Raw genomic sequence first — 19723 nt, forward strand, 5'->3', positions numbered from 1 at the left:
ACATCATAAAAAATGTAATAGATACAGTTGCAATGAAAATTAGTTTTATTAGCAAAATTTATTAACAAAAGTTTATAAGGGACCAATCAAAGAAAGAATTTAAATGGCTCAACACAAGTAAAATAACAAGCGGTTTCTCCAAATTGAAGACAAATTGAAAACTTTTAATAACTACTGCAGTCTCAGAGTTATGGGACCCTCTGCAAAATCCAAGAAATGAGCCAGAGCATAAGTTGGTGTGCGTGCAATGTATAAGAGCATGTTCACACTGTGGCCATTTCAAAGACAAAACCCAAGAAAAAGAAACTAAACTGTTATAAAAAAAAAAAGTCCCCCTAACTGTTAATTATAAGCATTTTATAAAGGCTGAGTCACACATAACGATATCGTTAACGATATCGTTGCAACGTCACGCTTTTGGTGACGTAGCAACGATCCCGCTAACGATCTCGTTATGTGTGACAGCGACCAACGATCAGGCCCCTGCTGGGAGATCGTTGGTCGATGGGAATGATCAGGACCTTTTTTTGGTCGCTGATCACCCGCTGTCATCGCTGGATCGGCGTGTGTGACGCCGATCCAGCGATGTGTTCACTTGTAACCAGGGTAAATATCGGGTTACTAAGCGCAGGGCCGCGCTTAGTAACCTGATATTTACCCTGGTTACCATTGTAAAAGTTAAAAAAAAACAGTACATACTCACATTCTGATGTCTGTCACGTCCCCCGGCGTCCACAGGGTTAAAACTGCTTTCGGCAGGAGCGCTGGTAATGCACGCGCTGCTGCCGAGAGCATTCCCTGCACTGACTGTGTCAGCGCCGGCCGTAAAGCAGAGCACAGCGGTGACGTCACCGCTGTTACTGCCGGCGCTGACACATTCAGTGCAGGGAAGTTCTCGGCAGCAGCGCGTGCATATTAGCAGCGCTCCTGCCGAAAGCAGTTTTAACCCTGTGGACGCCGGGGGACGTGACAGACATCAGAATGTGAGTATGTAGTGTTTTTCTTTTTTTACTTTTACAATGGTAACCAGGGTAAATATCGGGTTACTAAGCGCGGCCCTGCACTTAGTAACCCGATGTTTACCCTGGTTACCCGGGTGCTGCAGGGGGACTTCGGCATCGTTGAAGACAGTTTCAACGATGCCGAAGTCGTTCCCCTGATCGTTGGTCGCTGGAGAGAGCGGTCTGTGTGACAGCTCCCCAGCGACCACACAACGACTTACCAACGATCACGGCCAGGTCGTATTGCTGGTCGTGATCGTTGGTAAGTCGTTTAGTGTAACGGTACCTTAAGTCCCCTTTAGGGCTCAATGATCTTCATGGCTGCAGTATTTCATAGATTTTCGGACCAGTCGACCAAAAAATCTACTTAGCTCCCAAAAGGAAATCTGTCACCAGATTTTTGACACCTAATATGAGAGCAGCATAATATAGACACAGAGGCTCTGATTCCAGCGATGTGTCACTTGCTGGGCTAGTTGCTGTAGTTTTTTTTTATTATACTTTTATCAGCAGGAGATTATCACTAGAGGACTAGTAAACCTGCTGCCAGGTAGTCCTCCATATTCATGAGCTATGTATAACCCCACCCCAGTCACTGATTGGCAGCTTCCTGGCTATGCACAGTGTACGCTGAAAGCTGCCAATCAGTGTTGTGGGTGGGATTATGTAGAGCTCAGCATTCTGAGAACTGCTTGATCTGCAGCAAAGAAAACTGCGATTTTATCAAAAGTGCAGCAAGCAGCCCAGTAAGTGACATATCGCAGGAATCAGGGACTGTGTTCCTACAAACTGCTGGTCTTATATAGGGTAGGGAAAACATGGTGACAGTTTCTAGGTGTGTGCCTCTTATGGAATTTGATGCATCTTAGTCCAGCAACAAATGTTTTATCAAAGCTGAGATATAAAACATCCGTGCTGATGAATCACCCTAGGTTTTCTTTTGACAATACATTGGGTAGAGAATAGTTGTATCACTAAAGCAGTACAGAATTCATATCCATACAATGTCTTTGAAGGACCTCATCAGGGTGAACACAGTGCTGTGATAGTTTTCTGGTGTTTTGTGCCTTAATTCTAGTAAACATTTCTAAATATCTGCCTAAATGCTAGATAATGTGGCAACATTTGCTGGTGTGGTAGAAAAATGGTAGGTTATTATGCTGTAAAAAAATGTATTGCCGCCTAAGGGTAAATTCATTCTGCCCGTTGCACTAATAACTGTCTGACTAGTGAGCCATGATATGAAACAAGACACATAAGCTTAATATATGCATTTTTACACTCCGTTTTTTACCCTGTAAAGTTTTGAAGGCTTTGAGGGATTTTTTTCCAGTTTGGAAATATCATTTTTAGGTTTTCTAGGTAATATGAAGTATTTTTAAAGCAGTTAAACAGTTTTAAAAAATTATAGAGGTAAAGTCGCCCTCATTGATCCTCCACAGTTCCAGTTCTAACGCTTACCGGGCCACGATGGTCTCTACTTTCTGGTCTCATCTCAACATGGCCGTAAATTCTTGTCGGCCAACCACCCTCAGACTAAGGCCTCCTTCACACGTTTATTTAAAACTAGTAATGGAAAAAACAGCACTGGTGTCATCAATGTTTTGGATCGGTGTGTTATCGGTGAGCCATCCCTGTTTTTCCAGTATGGATGAAGAAAGAATGAAATTACAAAGCTTCTCTGATACTTTGCAATGTTAAACACGGGCAGCACAGGAGTGGTACATGGATGCTACACAGATGCCATCCGTGTGCTGCACATGTTTTCCACGGACCCATAGACTTGTATTGGCCCTCGTCATTTGTGCTGCCAGAAAACGATGGACATGTCTTCGTGTGGTTCACATGGACACGCGGATGTGTGAAGGTCACTGCAGCGCCCCAGAGTCCTGGTCGTTGCAGTACTGTGGCTCCGCCACTAAGGGGAGCTATGGTACGTCTGATGGCACTGAAGGAGTTCATCTGACCAGGTATCACAGACACCAATACATTTCACAGTTGGGCCTCCAGGGGGAGCTAAGGGTTCTATTCATTAGGCCACTCCCCACCATTGTGGGTAAACTGGGGGTCAGGCAGGAAGTTAGTGCAGAAAGCTGACTGGGTTGGAACCAGGCAACACCTTGTGGCAGAGGGTGTTGTGGGGGAAGATTCGGTAGGGTCCCTGTCAGGGGTGGGATCCTGACAGAGGCCTGGCTACAAGAAGGAATGTAACGGGACCGTGCCTGCTCAGCATAGCGGCGGTGCCTAAGGAAGGATTAGAAGCGAGATAGATTGTGCTGAGTGAGAAACGAGATCAAAGCAAGAAGGAGAATACCAGTAGGAGTCGTGCTGTGAGACCGAGGCAACATCCTACTGAGGCGCACAACCGGCGGCCGGAACGCCGAGGGAGTATTACAATATTCAGCTTCAGGCAATACTCTAAACCAACGGCAGGACAGTCAGTCTAAGGCGGGCTGTCTCACCCAAATCACCTATGCAGTCTTGGGGGGCAACTTGTGGAGAGGGGCGACTCTAGGGTCCCGGAAGAGCTCGGAGCCTACCCGTCATACGGGTGCCGTCCTAACCGCAACATCAGGGAGGGACGGAGGATTAGCAGAACATCATCTAATCGAGTTGTGAGGGAACTTAAGAAACGGACACAACAGTTGTGGGGACTTTCCGTAAGCACAGCAGGGAAGGACCGCAACACCTAGCGCTAGAAGGAAGGCACAGATTTCCACCTGTTAAGAGAACTCTGGAGGTGCCATTGGACCGGCCGGACTTGCGCAGCCTGGTTATCCGGATTCCGGACTGAGGACCCAGAGATCTTCAGTAAAGAGGTAAAGAGACTGCAACCTGGTGTCCTCGTTATTTACTGCACTGCACCACCACCACCACTACCACCATCCATATCTATTATTCACTGTACGCCCCTCGGCAGGGTCACGGACCGGGCCTAGCCACCGTGACAACCCCAGAGCAGAGACTCAGAGGCCCGGTACCGGGTACCCCTGCGGCAGTGGGGGCGCTACATCACCACGGGTTATAATGGTACATGGGGTATAAATGAAACAAACGGATGTCACACTTCCAGAAACACGTATATGTGCAGGAACCCTAAGGCAGGCTACCACCAGTCAGTTACGAGCTGAGCTGACATTACTGACCATTTGCAGGACCAGACAGGACCAAGAAATTTAGACCATGGAGGACCAAGTAGGTTTTGCATCAAGGGCGTCAGGGAGTTGGGGAAGGTGAGAACTACTTCTTTGATCCCTTTACAAAAATATTTTTTTCCTGAAAAGAACATTTAAGATTTTACAGTGTTACAGACTTTACAATGTACATTGTCCTACTTGAAAACTTTCCAACTCACCCAAAATTTTTGCTACCTCCAGAAACGCTCTGCTGATAAGATGGTGAGTTTAGAGCTACGTATTTCATGCAGTACTTAGATTTTGGGAACAAAAAGCAAGCTACAGTCTTCCAATACCTTTAAGGTGCACTAAACTAAATTAAGCTAGACGAAATATAATAAATGATATTAGTTATACACATTAATTGTACAGTTCGTATCATTTGTTGGGATATCAAATACTTCTATATCATTTGTATTGGGACATTTTATTTATTGTAAAAATTCTGTATGTGATTTTTTTTTTTGCATTATGTTTTTCTTTCTGTTACTTTTTTTGGAATTATATTGGTGTTTTTCATTTTGATTATTTTTTTCCTATAATTTGCAGGCACATACATGAATCTGCATGCCATGATATTTGGTTGTATACTAGTAAAACACAAGCAGTTTTGAGAACCTAAGCGTACCCTTAGAGAGAATGTGCCATTAGAAAATAACCTATTGTTTTCATATCAGTATTTACAGTACATTAAAAATGAAATGCCCTTTTGGTTACAAGCAAATTGATGGGGTTCAAGTCGTGCGATCTTCATCAATCGCTTAATCCTCTCCCTCCACTGCTGCTCCTGTCTGCTGAGTTGTGCACCTCTTGGGAGGGGATGTTGAGGTGATCTTGTGGACCCCCACAAACCTGTTTGTAATTATAAGAGCACAGAAATATGATGATACCTTATAAAGGTTTGGTTCCTCTGTAAGGCATAGGTGATGACACAACCTGCGGCCAAAACCGACTGTCGATCGGCCACATGTTCATCTATTGACAGTTCCTTAATTGTCTGTTTAGACTGGCTGTCCGCGCTAAGAATGCACAAAGACCAGTAATCAGTAATAGATCGTTATGTGTGCATAGACTACTGTTGTTCTCAGCAGCACATGTTCTGTCTACACAGGGTGATGCGCTGTTGAGAACGATGATTTTCAAGCAAGCTTAAAAATCATTTCACCTCATGAACAAGCGTTTTGCTGGTTTGTTTGGTGATCGTCAGCCTGATTATACAACCCGAATATGGGAAATAAGCATTCCCTACTTCATGTTTTGTACAGAAAATTCTTTATTGTAATCCTGTCGTTACAGACAGGATCAAAGTGACTGAGAACACTTCTATTTACTGTAAATACCACAGCATCCACCATAGATCGTCTGTAATGGACACAACTCACCTCCTCCACAGTTGTCTTTGCCCAGATTTCATCATGCCTAGAAAACTCTTCTTTAGAGGTCCATGTAGCTGCTGTGACTCATATGGCTAAGATTTCTTAAAAAATTAACCAAAATTTTGTTACAAACAGTGGATATAAATAGTCTACATACCCCTGTTAAAATGTGAAGTTTTTGTTATGGAAAGAACTCATACCATGAAGAATTATTTCAGAACTTCTTCCACCTTTAACCTCTTACCAACATATGATGTATAGTTAAGTTATATGTCGGCTCCCTAACTTTGATGCTCAGGAACTGAGCTCATGTAGCGCCCCCACTGCCGCAGGGCCGAGGGGTACCGGGCCTCTTGAGTCTCTGCTCTGGGGTTGTCACGGTGGCTAGACCCGGTCCGTGACCCTGCTGAGGGGCGTACAATAATAGATATGGATGGTGGTGGTGGTGGTAGTGGTGCAGTGCAGTAAACAACGAGGACACCAGGTTGCAGTCTCTTTACCTCTCTACCGAAGGCTTCCGGGTCCTCAGTCCGGAGTACGGTTAACCGGGCTGCGCAAGTCCGGCCGGTCCGATGGCACCTCCAGAGTTCCCGTTGCAGGTGGAAATCTGTGCCTTCCTTCTAGCGTTTGTGTGTTGTGGTCCTCCCCTGCTGTGCTTACGGGATAGTACCCCACAACTGTTGTGTCTGTTTCTCGTGTTCCCTCACAACAACTTGATTCTGATGTTCTTCTTAATCTCGTCCCCCAGATCTTATGGTAGGACGCACCCGTATGACGGGAAGGCTCGGAGCTCTTCCGGGACCCTAGAGTCGCCCCTCTCCACAAGTTGCCCCCTATGTCTGCGTAGGTGATGTAGGTGAGACAGCCAGCCTATAGCTCTCTGTCCTGCCGTTGGTTTGAAGTAATGCTTAGAGCTCTGTACTTCCTCGGCGTTCCGGCCACCGGTTAGTTACGCCTCAGTAGGATGTTGCCTCGGTCTAACAGCACGACTCCTACTAGTATTTCTTCCTGTTGCGTTGATCTTGTTTCTCACTCAGCACAATAAATCTCGCTTCTTGTCCTTTCTTAGGGCACCGCCGCTATGAAGTGCAGGCGCGGTCCCGTAGCTTTCTCTCTGTTTGCCAGGCCTCTGTCAGGATCCCACCCCTGACAGGGACCCTACCGAATCTTCCCCTGCAACACCCTTTGCCACAAGGTGTTGCCTGGTTCCAACCCAGTCAGCGTTCTCTCTAACTTCCTGCCTAACCCCCAGTTTTACCAGACTGTGAGGAGTGGCCTAATGAATAGTACCCTTAGCTCCCCCTGGAGGCCAGACTGTGAAATATATTGGTGTCTGTGATACCTGGTCAGATGAACTCCTTCAGTGCCATCAGACGTACCATAGCCCCCCTTAGCGGCGGAGCCACAGTACTGCAACGACCAGGACTCTGGGGCGCTGCACTCCCCCCCGGTTAAATCCAGTACTCCTGGACTGGGAAGAAAACAACAATAGATGTCAGCAAAAAGACATACAATTTTGAAAATGCAAGTACAAGTCAACTTTTTAACAGAGCTTCCCTTTATGGGAGGTGAGGACACTTGAACGTTACAAACATGGTTAAATACTTTTTAAATAACTTTACTATAAATAACTTTTCTTACCCAACCGGGTATTCTACTAAGTGCAAAATTTTGAACATTAATCCAACTTTGCCTTTAAGGACGTACTCGCTAAATCCACTAAAGACCTTCTTATATCACATATAAGGCTAATTAACTTTTATGCATTCTCCTTCTTTAAATCTGCAGGACCGCCTGTCCTAACTGCTCCAGACCTACTGCCTCTCCTTTCTGTTACAGGACCGCTCCTTTCCGCCCGAGCCTACTGTCCTTCCACTACTATACACAGTATAGAACATATCATTTTTCTTTCAGTGTAGGATCACTGAGCCATCTCTATATGGCTCCTAGGAGGACTCACTACTAACCCCTACGGGTTCACTTCCTGTCCTCATTCTTCTATTAACATTATTGAACATTTCTTACAATCAACTAGTTGGTTACATTTAACTTTCACATATCAACATCATCAATACTTTCTTTTCAAGACATTATTGCCATTCAACCATCTTAAGGCAACACTGTTCATAAGTGCAGGATGTGAACATCCCCTTTAAGAGGGGACCAAGTCTCTATGAGGTAGTGCAACTTTTCAAGCTGCAAGTCCGTATGCAGCAAGGACTCCAGTGCAGGTTCCAAGAACCGTATCTTCACAAAGAGTCCGTCTTTTATGTAAAACCAGTAGAGAGCACCCTTAAGAAGGTGCCATCTATATACAAGGAGTTTGTATCATGCATTGTTCATGATTCAGCAGTTCTGGATAACTTGTGCAAAAACGTAGAAAACAAACAAAAATAAGAAACAATAGGGATCCCGGGTCAACAAAGGGATCCCTTTAAGAGTAACCCTAAACGGGTTTTAGCAGCAAAATAGCAGAGAAAAACAATGAACTATTTACAATCATTAAAGCATTTTTGCTTACTCTGATGGTGGCTGAGCAGGGGGTGGTCTTCTATCCCCGGCCGATGCAGCACCTGTGCTGGTAGTTGGTCTCTCAGGTGCCATCAGATCAGCCGGTGTCTGGATTTGAAGGCTAACCCTGCTTGCAAGCTCGGCGGCTGCTACAAGGCGGACGGTGGTGATAGTAACGAGATCTGCCAAATCTGGATCAATCGGGGTCACGGCAACAGGTGACGCTCCCTCAGGCTCACACCGGTGGACGTTCCGAGCGCACCATCCTTGTGCATTCCGGCGGCGAGTGTAGGTCACCTGATCCCCCCTTTGTAATGGGTCACCATCTCGACTGCAGCAGGGAGTTTTTACGTTGTAACTAGTAACGAAGACATCAGTTGGTAGTCCCGGTTCCTGTATGGAGCCCCAACCCCTCTTTGGGTGGAAGGCTAGCACAGTCCCCCGCTTTACCACGTCGTTCCTATTGTGCGCAGGCTTCCTGCGTTGCGCCTTCGGCATATCAAATTGCTCTGTTTCGTCTCGGTTTTTCCAGTGTTGGATCAGACATTGTTTATACTGTTCCCAAGTGAGCACAGCAAGGGTGAGGCTCTCCCCCGGAGCTCCATACGGCTCGTTCCAGGGGGTGTCCCACCGGAGGATCACCCCATCTGGGCCCACATCTATGGGTTCCCCCATCTTGGTCAGTAGGGGAGGTACCAGCTTCCCCATCACGTCGGGGGTGAGGACCACCCGTTCCACCGTAAAGGCGCGGTTATTGTTGCTGGGGTGAGGAGCGGTCACAGGAGCGGGATCGGTCAGGGGAGCCGGATCGGTCGGGAGAGCAGAATCAGCCGGGGGAGTAGGGGTGCCGTCCATACCTGCGCCTGATGTGATTCCACCGATGTCGATCTGTTCCGCTGACGAGGACACTGGAATCGGCTGCAGCCCGGACCGCGGCTCTTCCGGAGTGGCCTCTTGATGTGCCTCCGCCCTCCATGGCTCCGTGGCTGGGATAGGTAAGCTCGGCTCCTCCACTGGCGGCTCCAAGGAGTTCTGGTCCTTCACTGGCAGTGGACGCGAGTCCGCCTCTGATGGGTGAGGGCAAGCCGGGATCACCTCGCCGTTTCTCGGGCACTTGCTGCTCATCGTCGCTATCTGGCATTCGGCGGCAACGCATGCACCTGGCTCCGCCATTTCTCCGAGGTCGGGCTCATTCTTCACCTCGCTCCCGCCGTTGCAAATCAGGGGGCGGTTCTCCTCTGCTGCTGGGTAGGTCGTCCTCTCGCAGCAGGAGTCGGAGGGGGCGGTCGCTACTTCTGGCGCCGCTTTGGTAGTCTCCTCCCATGGCACGCCCTTCTTCTTCCTCTGCGCTCCCTGTGGCGCTGCAATGGCGGCGACTTTTGGCGGGAACTTTTGGCGGTAAATGGCAGCACACAGTCTTTGCAATAAAGTACAGTCCAAGCACAGTAAATCACAGTTCCAAGGCACACACGACCCGATTCCTCAGGCCTAAGTAAATCCTGTTTGCGACGCCAAGTTTGTAGCGCCCCCACTGCCGCAGGGCCGAGGGGTACCCGGTACCGGGCCTCTTGAGTCTCTGCTCTGGGGTTGTCACGGTGGCTAGACCCGGTCCGTGACCCTGCTGAGGGGCGTACAATAATAGATGTGGATGGTGGTGGTGGTGGTAGTGGTGCAGTGCAGTAAACAACGAGGACACCAGGTTGCAGTCTCTTTACCTCTCTACCGAAGGCTTCCGGGTCCTCAGTCCGGAGTACGGTTAACCGGGCTGCGCAAGTCCGGCCGGTCCGATGGCACCTCCAGAGTTCCCGTTGCAGGTGGAAATCTGTGCCTTCCTTCTAGCGTTTGTGTGTTGTGGTCCTCCCCTGCTGTGCTTACGGGATAGTACCCCACAACTGTTGTGTCTGTTTCTCGTGTTCCCTCACAACAACTTGATTCTGATGTTCTTCTTAATCTCGTCCCCCAGATCTTATGGTAGGACGCACCCGTATGACGGGAAGGCTCGGAGCTCTTCCGGGACCCTAGAGTCGCCCCTCTCCACAAGTTGCCCCCTATGTCTGCGTAGGTGATGTAGGTGAGACAGCCAGCCTATAGCTCTCTGTCCTGCCGTTGGTTTGAAGTAATGCTTAGAGCTCTGTACTTCCTCGGCGTTCCGGCCACCGGTTAGTTACGCCTCAGTAGGATGTTGCCTCGGTCTAACAGCACGACTCCTACTGGTATTTCTCCCTGTTGCGTTGATCTCGTTTCTCACTCAGCACAATAAATCTCGCTTCTTGTCCTTTCTTAGGGCACCGCCGCTATGAAGTGCAGGCGCGGTCCCGTAGCTTTCTCTCTGTTTGCCAGGCCTCTGTCAGGATCCCACCCCTGACAGGGACCCTACTGAATCTTCCCCTGCAACACCCTCTGCCACAAGGTGTTGCCTGGTTCCAACCCAGTCAGCGTTCTCTCTAACTTCCTGCCTAACCCCCAGTTTTACTAGACTGTGAGGAGTGGCCTAATGATTAGTACCCATAGCTCCCCCTGGAGGCCAGACTGTGAAATGTATTGGTGTCTGTGATACCTGGTCAGATGAACTCCTTCAGTGCCATCAGACGTACCATAGCCCCCCTTAGCGGCGGAGCCACAGTACTGCAACGACCAGGACTCTGGGGCGCTGCACTCACATCTTTGCCAGCAGATGATAGCTGTGATATTCAGCCATCAGCAGCCTCTAACAGCCCCGAGTGGTGCAGAGCTCCACCCCAGCTGATAACCTGTTAAATTGCCAATTTCAGTTTTTGACAGTGGAATTTACAGAGCACTGACGGAGGGGGGGGGCTCATCATTCCATGTACCCATTAGCACCCCAATGATGCCATTGTAAGAAGAAGGACCGGACCGGGAGTACCTGTCTTGCGCTGGGTACGGAGCTGTTGGGGCTGTCTCCTCTGTTATCTGGGAGAAAACTTAGAGACCCTGACCGACCTTTGCACGACAGAGCAAGGGGCATGGTTACTAAGAAAAAGCAGACAGACTTGGCGCAGAGATACAGTGCGCGGCAGGGACAAGAGAGTGCTCTGACTACTGAGCACCGAAATAGCGCAGGCCCGCGCTCGTGCTTCCCTACAGTAACTCACAAAGACTGTGACCAGTATCTTGCCATGTGCCCGCTGGCTCCTGCGAGCCGAGGACCTCCAGGCCCATGAGTGACAAGCGCACACTGCTTAAGAAAGACCGGGTGACTCACTGCCACCTGTGCTCTCATCCCCCGGTATACATCTGCCGAGCCACTATAGGCTCCATTAAAGGCAGGGTTCATATTGCATTAGGGCAGTCCATTCAACGCATGCGTTAACCGGACTGCGTTAACGCAAGTGCCATTAAAGATCGCGTTATGCGATCAACCTAGCGCAGATGCTCCATCTGAGCTAGCGGTGACGGACCCTGAAACACTGCAGACGGTCCGTCACAGAATGACGGCACATCGCTAACGCATGCCGATTATGACATGCGCTAGTGATGTGCTACATAATTGCAGTCAATGGGTGCGCTAACGCATCCGATACATAGCGTTAGTGCCGCTATGTAACGGATGCTGTCAGCGCATTGCCATTAACGCAATGTGAACCCAGCCTTAGTGTTGTGGACTGTACTACACCCTGCGCAGCAAACCCCGGACCAAGGAACTCGCTAAATACGCTGAGGACAAGCCGCTGCCGACGGGATTCTACTCAAGGACACCTACAGGACGACACAGGATCCATCCCGCGCTGACCATATTGGCCCCACTGTACCTATTGTGGACTCTTCAGTCAGGAAGCCGTCAGACTGATAAGTTAACTCTTGAGAACTGTTGTTATCTCTTATACACCTTACCCCATCCCGTATACCAAACTGTTAAACCCCAGTTTTACCCTACCCCCTCCCTGCATGGAGTATACCCCTGTTCCAGTAAACCAAATTAACTCTTGCTCTGGCTCCTGTTCGTTACTGCATCCCGCAACCTGCTCACACCATCACAGGGTGCCAATCGATTGCTATGATAGCCTGTCATACAATCAAAGAATATTAGAGTAGGAAGGGACCTCAAAGGTCATCATGTCCAACCCCTTGCTCAAAGCAGGATTCACTAAACCATCTCAGACAGATGTCTGTCCAGCCTCTCTTTGAAGAATTCCGCTGAATTAAAACTCACCACCTCTTGTGGTAGCTTGCTCCACTCATTGATCATCCTCACTGTCAAAAAGTTTTTTCTAATAACTAATCTGTATGTTCTCCCTTTCAGTCTCATTCCATTGCTTCTCGTGTTTCCATGTGCAAATGAGAATGAGGATGATCCCTCTACATTGTGACAACCCTTCAGATATTTGTAAGTCTCCTCTTAGCCTTTTTTTGGCAAGCTAAACATTCCCAGAACCTTTCCTTATAGGAAATATTTTGCAGTCCTCTCGCCATCCCAGTAGTTCTTCTCTGAACTTGTTCTAGTTTTTTAACCCCTTAATGACCCGAGCTTTTTTCGGTTTTGCGTTTTCGTTTTTAGCTCCCCTCCTTCCCAGAGCCATAACTTTTTTATTTTTCCTTCAATATGGCCATGTGAGGGCTTATTTTTTGTGGGACAAGTTGTACTTTTGAACGATACCATTGGTTTTACCATGTCGTGTACTAGAAAACAGGAAAAAAATTCCAAGTGCGGTGAAATTGCAAAAAAAGTGCAATCTCACACTTGTTTTTTATTTGGCTTTTTTGCTAGGTTCACTAACTGCTAAAACTGACCTGCCATTATAATTCTCCAGGTCATTACGAGTTCATAGACACCAAATATGTCTAGGTTATTTTTTATCTAAGTAGTGAAAAAAATTCCAAACTTTGTTAAAAAATAAATAAAATAAATTGTGCAATTTTCCAATACCCGTAGCGTCTCCATTTTTTGTGATCTGAGGTCGGGTGAGGGCTTACTTTTTGCGTGCCAGCCTGACATTTTTAAAGATACCATGTTGGTGCAGATATGATCTTTTGATCGCCTGTATTTTATTTTAATGCAATGTCATGGCGACCAAAAAAACTTAATTCTGGCGTTATGAATTTTTTTCTCTCTACGCCGTTTAGCGATCAGGTTAATCCTTTTTTATTGATAGATCGTGCGACTCTGAACGCGACAATACTAATTATGTGTATGTTTGTTTTTTTATTGTTTTATTTTGATTGGGGCGAAAGGGGGGTGGTTTGAACTTTTATATTTTTTTTATTTTTTTCATATTTTTAAAAGCATTTTTTTTACTTTTGCCATGCTTCAATAGCCTCCATGGGAGGCTAGAAGCTAGCATAGCCTGATCGGCTCTGCTACATAGGGGCGATGCTAAGATCCCCTCTATGCAGCAAAATTACTGCATTACTATGGGCGCCGACCACTGGGTGGCACTCACAGCAATCCGGCATCAACATCCAAAGTGGTCTGCTGGAGACCTCTGGTTGTTATGCCTATGCACCAATGACCCCCTGACCCCTGATCACGAGATGGGGGTCAGCGGTGCGCACATTTTCGGCCGCATGGCAGGAAGCGCTTGTTAAATGTAGCTCTCACAGTTTGACAGCGGCATTTAACTTGTTAATAGGCACGGGCGGATCGTGATTCTGCCCGCACCTATTGCGGGCACATGTCAGCTGTTCAAAACAGCTGACATGTCCCGGCTTTGATGCGGGCTCACCGCCAGAGCCCGCATCAAAGCTGGGGTTCTGCCATCAGACGTACTATTCCGTTTAAGAAGTTTATACCCTTCAGGTACTTTACAAGAATTTTTGGAATGTGGAAAAAAAATGAACATTTAACTTTTTTTCACAAAAAAATAAATTCAGATCCAAATTTTTTTATTTTGAGATGGGTAACGGAAAAATAGACCCCAACATTTGTTGTGTAATTTCTCCTGAGTATGCTGATACCCCATATGAGGGAGAAAACAACTGTTACGGCAGGGCTCGGAAGGGAAGGAGCACCATTTGACTTCTTAAATGTAAAATTTCCTTGAATCGATAGCAAACATCATATTCCATTTGGAGGCCCCCTGATGTGCCTAAACAGTGGAAACCCCCCACAAGTGACCCAACTTTGGAAACTAAACCCCTCAAGGAATGTATTTAGATGTGCGTTGAGCACCTTAAACCCCCAGGTGCTTCACAGAAGTTTATAACGTTGAGCGGTGAAAATATTAAAATCACATTTTCCCCACAAAAATGTTATTTAAGCCCAAATTTTGCATTTTCATAAGGGTAAAAGGAGAAATTGCACTGTACAATTTGTACAACAATTTCTTCTGAGTACGCCCATACTCCATATGAGAGAGAAAACTACTGTCTGAGTGCACGGCAGGGCTTGGAAGGGAAGGAGCATCATTTGACTTTTTTAATTGAAAATTTCCTGAAATCATTAGTGGACATCATGTCCTGTTTGGAGAGCCCCTGATGTGCCTAAAGAGTGGAAACCCCCCATAAGTGACCCCACTTTGGAAACTAAACCCCTCAAGGAATGTATTTAGATGTGCGTTGAGCACCTTGAACCCCCAGGTGCTTCACAGAAGTTTATAAGGTTGAGCCGTGAAAATAATAAAATCACATTTTCCCCGCAAAAATGTTATTTTATCTCCAAATTTTGTATTTTCATAATGGTAACAGGAGAAATTGCACCATGCAATTTGTACTGAAATTTCTCCTGAGTATGCTGATACCCCATATGTGGGGGAATACTACTTTTGAGGCACAGTGCAAAGCTCAGAAGGGAAGAGCGCCATATTGGAGTTCAGATTTTGCTGGAATGGTTTGAGGGTGGCATGTCCCTTTGGCAGAGCCCCTACGGTGCCAGAACAACAGAAACCCCCTATTTGTGAACTAATTTTACAAACTACACTCCCCAGTAAATTAATCTAGGGGTGCAGTGATCATATTAACACAACATGCGCTTCACAGAATTTTTATAGCATTGAGCGGTGAAGAAAGAATAAATTACATTTGTTCCACTAAAATGTTTTTTTAGCCCAAAGTTTTTCATTTTTCTAAGGGCAAATAGGAATTCTTTTTACAACAAACTGAAGTCCATTTTTTCTTGAGTGTGCCAATATCCTACATGTAATCGGGAAATATTTTTCAGGCACAGTGCAAAGCTCAGAAGGCAAGGAGCGCCAGATTTATGTTATGGTTTGCAGGTGCCATGACCCACAGGGAGAGCCCATGAGGTGCCAGAACAGCAGAACCCCTCATAAGTGACCCCATTTTACAAACTACACCTCAATGAATTCATCTAGGGGTGCAGTGATCATACTGACACCGTGGGAGTGCTGCAGAATTTTATACCATTGGGCAGTGAAGACCAAATACCTGTAACTACATTTTTACCAGCAAAATTTAGTTTTAGCCCCAGATTTTACATTTTCACAGAAGAAGTGGGTACAAATGGCACCATATTTTGTGCCACAATTTCTACTGAACGTGGCAATACTCCATATGTGGCTGTACAGTACTGCTTAGCCATACGGAGAGACTCAGGAGGAACGGAGCGCTATTTGCCTCCTCAAGAGTGTGAACACAGCCTCAGGCCCCTTTCACCCATCAGTTTTTTGCCATCAATCACAATCTGCTGGCTCAACGGATCGACGAGATCAGATTGTGAAAAACTGATGCGACGGATTCGTTTTTTTTGACGGATCCAACTAGCGATCTGGCTAATTGGATCCTAAATAAATTGGAGCTAATTTGACGGATCCAGGGCCAATAGGCTTCCATTAGAGCAAACGACAGACGACGACGGATCCATCACTGTCCATTTTTTCGACATACACAAAAAACGTTACTTTGTCCATTGTCTCCGGCCGCCAGACAAACAATTTTCGACAAATCCGTCTTCGACAGAGGCCATCCGTCGCCGGATCCGTTTTTTTCAAATTTCGACGGATTGCGACCGATGGCAAAAAACTGATGTGTGAAAGAGGCGTTAGAGAGAAATAAGTACCGTAGGTGCTTTATGATGAGTCATCAGATCAGGCAACCATATACAGTATCGCACAGGGGCTCTCTAATGTCAGTGTCCGCCCCCACATGTACCTCCTGGCCTTGATTGTTTTCTGTCTTTGTTCTCTTTCATACATATGTTCAGTTGAATTTTAGACTGTACGGAAAGTTCCAAAAACTGAGATTTGTGGCGTAATTTTGTGAACTCATCTGCTCTCCTAGTTGAGCGTAAAAAGCTGTAACTAAGGTGTAAAGTTAATAAACAAAAAAGTTGCACTCTATCGTGCTAAAGCATGTCAATGTGAAATATATGAAATATGAATAGCAATACGGCTTCTGGATACTAGGAAAAAATGAGACGCTTAGCAGATAATTTGGCTAATTCGTGCATACCAATCAACCAACGACAAGGTGGTCTCAAAAGTGATGGGTGTAAAGTTATAAAGGTAATCTACTCTACCAGGCCAAGAGGTCCTTGCCTGACCCTGCAGTGATCTACACACAGCAGAACTGGGGCCATGGTTCATCCCCAATGACATACCCCTGCATAATGCTTGATAGACTGTTCAGTCCTATCCTCGTCACCATGTCGCAATATGTAATAATTTTGCCATGCACCCGTATGACTACAGGATTAAAGGGAATCTGCCACCAGATTTTTGCCACCTAATCTAAAAACAGCATAATTTAGATATAGAGACCCCAATTTCAGTGATGTGCCACTTATTGGGCTGCTTGCTATAATATTGATAGCAATCACAGTTTTATCAGTAGGAGATTATCAGTAGTGAACTAGTATACCTGTTGCCATGTAGTCTTCCATATTCATGAGCTCTGTCAAACCCTGCCCCCACAACTGAATGGCAGCTTTCTGCAAATGCACAGTATACACACATGTTGTGAATTCTGCTTTTGGGTTCCCTCCGGTGGTAGTAGGTGGTAATGCAGTTGTCTCTGGGTTGCAGTCCTGGTCAGGTGTGTCTGCTGATTGCAGTTCTGACTGGGGTATTTAGGTGTGCAGGATTCATTAGTCCTTGCCAGTTGTCAATTGTTGTGGGGAGGTGTTGGACCTCTGCCTGGTTCCTCCTGTCATTCTGCCAAATCAGCAAAGATAAGTGTCTGTTTTTTTTTTCCTGTGGCACACATGCTGTGTGCTTCACAATTCAGTGCTATTCTTTGTGTTTTCTTGTCCAGCTTAGATTGTGTCAGTATTTTCTCAGTCTTGCTGGATTCTCTGGAGTGGCAAATATACATTCCATGTCTTTAGTTAGATTGTGGAACTTTTTGTATTATCTGTTGTGGATATTTTTGGAAGGGTTTTAATACTGACCGCCTAGTAATCTGTCCTATCCTTTCCTATTTAGCTAGAGTGGCCTCTTTTGCTAAATCCTGTTTTCTACCTGCGTGTGTCTATTCTTCTCCTATTCACAGTCATTATTCGTGGGGGGCTGCCTATCCTTTGGGGGTCTGCTCTGAGGCAAGATAGCATTCCTATTTCCATCTATAGGGGTATTTAGTCCTCCGGCTGTGTCGAGGTGTCTAGGGTTTGTTAGGTACACCCCATTGCTACTTCTAGTTGCAGTGTTAGTTCAGGATTTGCGGTCAGTACAGGTTCCACCGACTCCAGAGAAAGTTTTCATGCGGCTCCAAGGTCACCGGATCATAACACACACACTGCTGCCACTGTGGGCGGGGTTATACAGAGCTCAGCATTCAGAGAACTGCTAGATCTGCAGGAGATAAAACTATGATTTTATCAAAACTGCAGCAAGCAGCACAGTAAGTGATATATCGCTGGAATCAGGGTCTCTGCGCTATATCATAGTATTTTCAGATGGGATAACAAAAACCTAGTAACATATTCCCTTTAAAAGATGATTAAGATATATCTCATGCACATAGTTTGCAATTGTCCATATATAAGAAACAAAGGAGACAGCTCTTTAGAACAAATAAGTGGCTGCATCATTAAACTAATATATCAGCAGTCAGTATATTGATATAGTGGGAGCCACCACAGGAGAACATTCACATCATGGCTCGGCTGAGTATTAGAGCGCATTAGCTATAGCACAATCATTGTGTCCATGATAATATATCTCATGTTATCCACTGCACACAGGTATCTGTCACATGTAGGTTGTGGTTAGATAGATAGATAGATAGATAGATAGATAGATAGATAGATAGATAGATAGATACACATAGCCTTCCATATAATATAATGGTGCAGACATAGCCTTCCATATAATACAGGTGCTTCTTACAATATTAGAATATCATCAAAAAGTTAATTTATTTCAGTTCTTCAATACAAAAGTGAAACTCATGTATTATATAGAGTCATTACAGACAGAGCGATCTATTTCAAATGTTTAATGTCTGTTAATGTTCATGATTATGGCTTACAGAGAATGAAAATCCAAAAGTCATTATCTCAGTAAATTAGAATACTTTATAACACCAGCTTGAAAAATGATTTTGAAATACGAAATGTTGGCCTACTGAAATGTATGTTCAGTAAATGCACTCAACACTTGGTCGGAGCTCCTTATGCATCAATGAGGCGATCAGTCTGTGTCACTCCTGAGGTGTTATGGAAGCCCAGGTTGCTTTCATGGAAGCCTTCAGCTTGTCTGCATTGTTGGGTCTGGTGTCTCTCATCTTCCTCTTTACAATACCTCATAGATTCTCTATGGCAGACCTGGGCAAGATGCGTTGTATAGTTGACCGATGCACAGTGACACCATCTGCAGCAAGTTGATGCTGCAGCTCTCTGGAGATGGTCTCATTATTGTCCTTGACTGATCTCACCATTCTTCTTCTCTGCCTTTCTGATGTTTTTCTTGGCCTGCCACTTCTGGCCTTAACAAGAACTGTACCTGTGTTCTTCCATTTCCTTACTATGTTCCCCACAGTGGAAACTGACAGGTTAAACCCCTGAGACAGCTTTTTGTATCCTTCCCCTGAACAACTATGTTGAATAATCTTTGTTTTCAGATCATTTGACAGTTGTTTTGAGGAGCCCATGATGCCACTCTTCAGAGGAGATTCAAACAGGAGAACAACTTGCAAGTGGCCACTTTAAGTAGCTTTTCTCATGATTGCATACACCTAGCTATGAAGTTCAAAGCTCAATGAGGTTACAAAACCAAAAAAGGTGCTTTAGTAAGTCAGTAAAAAGTAGGTAGGAGTATTTAAAACAAGAAAATGATAAGGGTGCCCATACTTATGCACCTGTCAAATTTTGTTTGAATGCAGATTGCACATTTTCTGTTAGTACAATAAACCTCATTTCAAGGCAGAAACATTACTGTGTCCAACAGTTATTAGATATATGAAACTGAAATAGCTGTTGCAAAAAAAACTATTTTTATAAAACATTAAGCTTAAGATTAATAGGGGTGCCCAAACTTTTTTATATGACTGTATATATTTTTGTGTGTGGCATTAGATAGATAGATAGATAGATAGATAGATAGATAGATAGATAGATAGATAGATAGATAATCAGTGGTGTGGGTGGGGTTACACAGGGTTCATCACTCAGAGAACTGCTAGATCTCTAGCAAATAAAACAGCGATTTTACCAAATGACAACAAGCAGCAGAGTAAGTGACACATCGCTAGAATCAGGATTTCTGGCCCTACATGATACTGCCCTCAGATGGGGGGGCAAAACCTTATG

Source organism: Ranitomeya variabilis, chromosome 5 (genome assembly GCF_051348905.1).
Source record: "Ranitomeya variabilis isolate aRanVar5 chromosome 5, aRanVar5.hap1, whole genome shotgun sequence".
NCBI lineage: Eukaryota > Metazoa > Chordata > Amphibia > Anura > Dendrobatidae > Ranitomeya > Ranitomeya variabilis.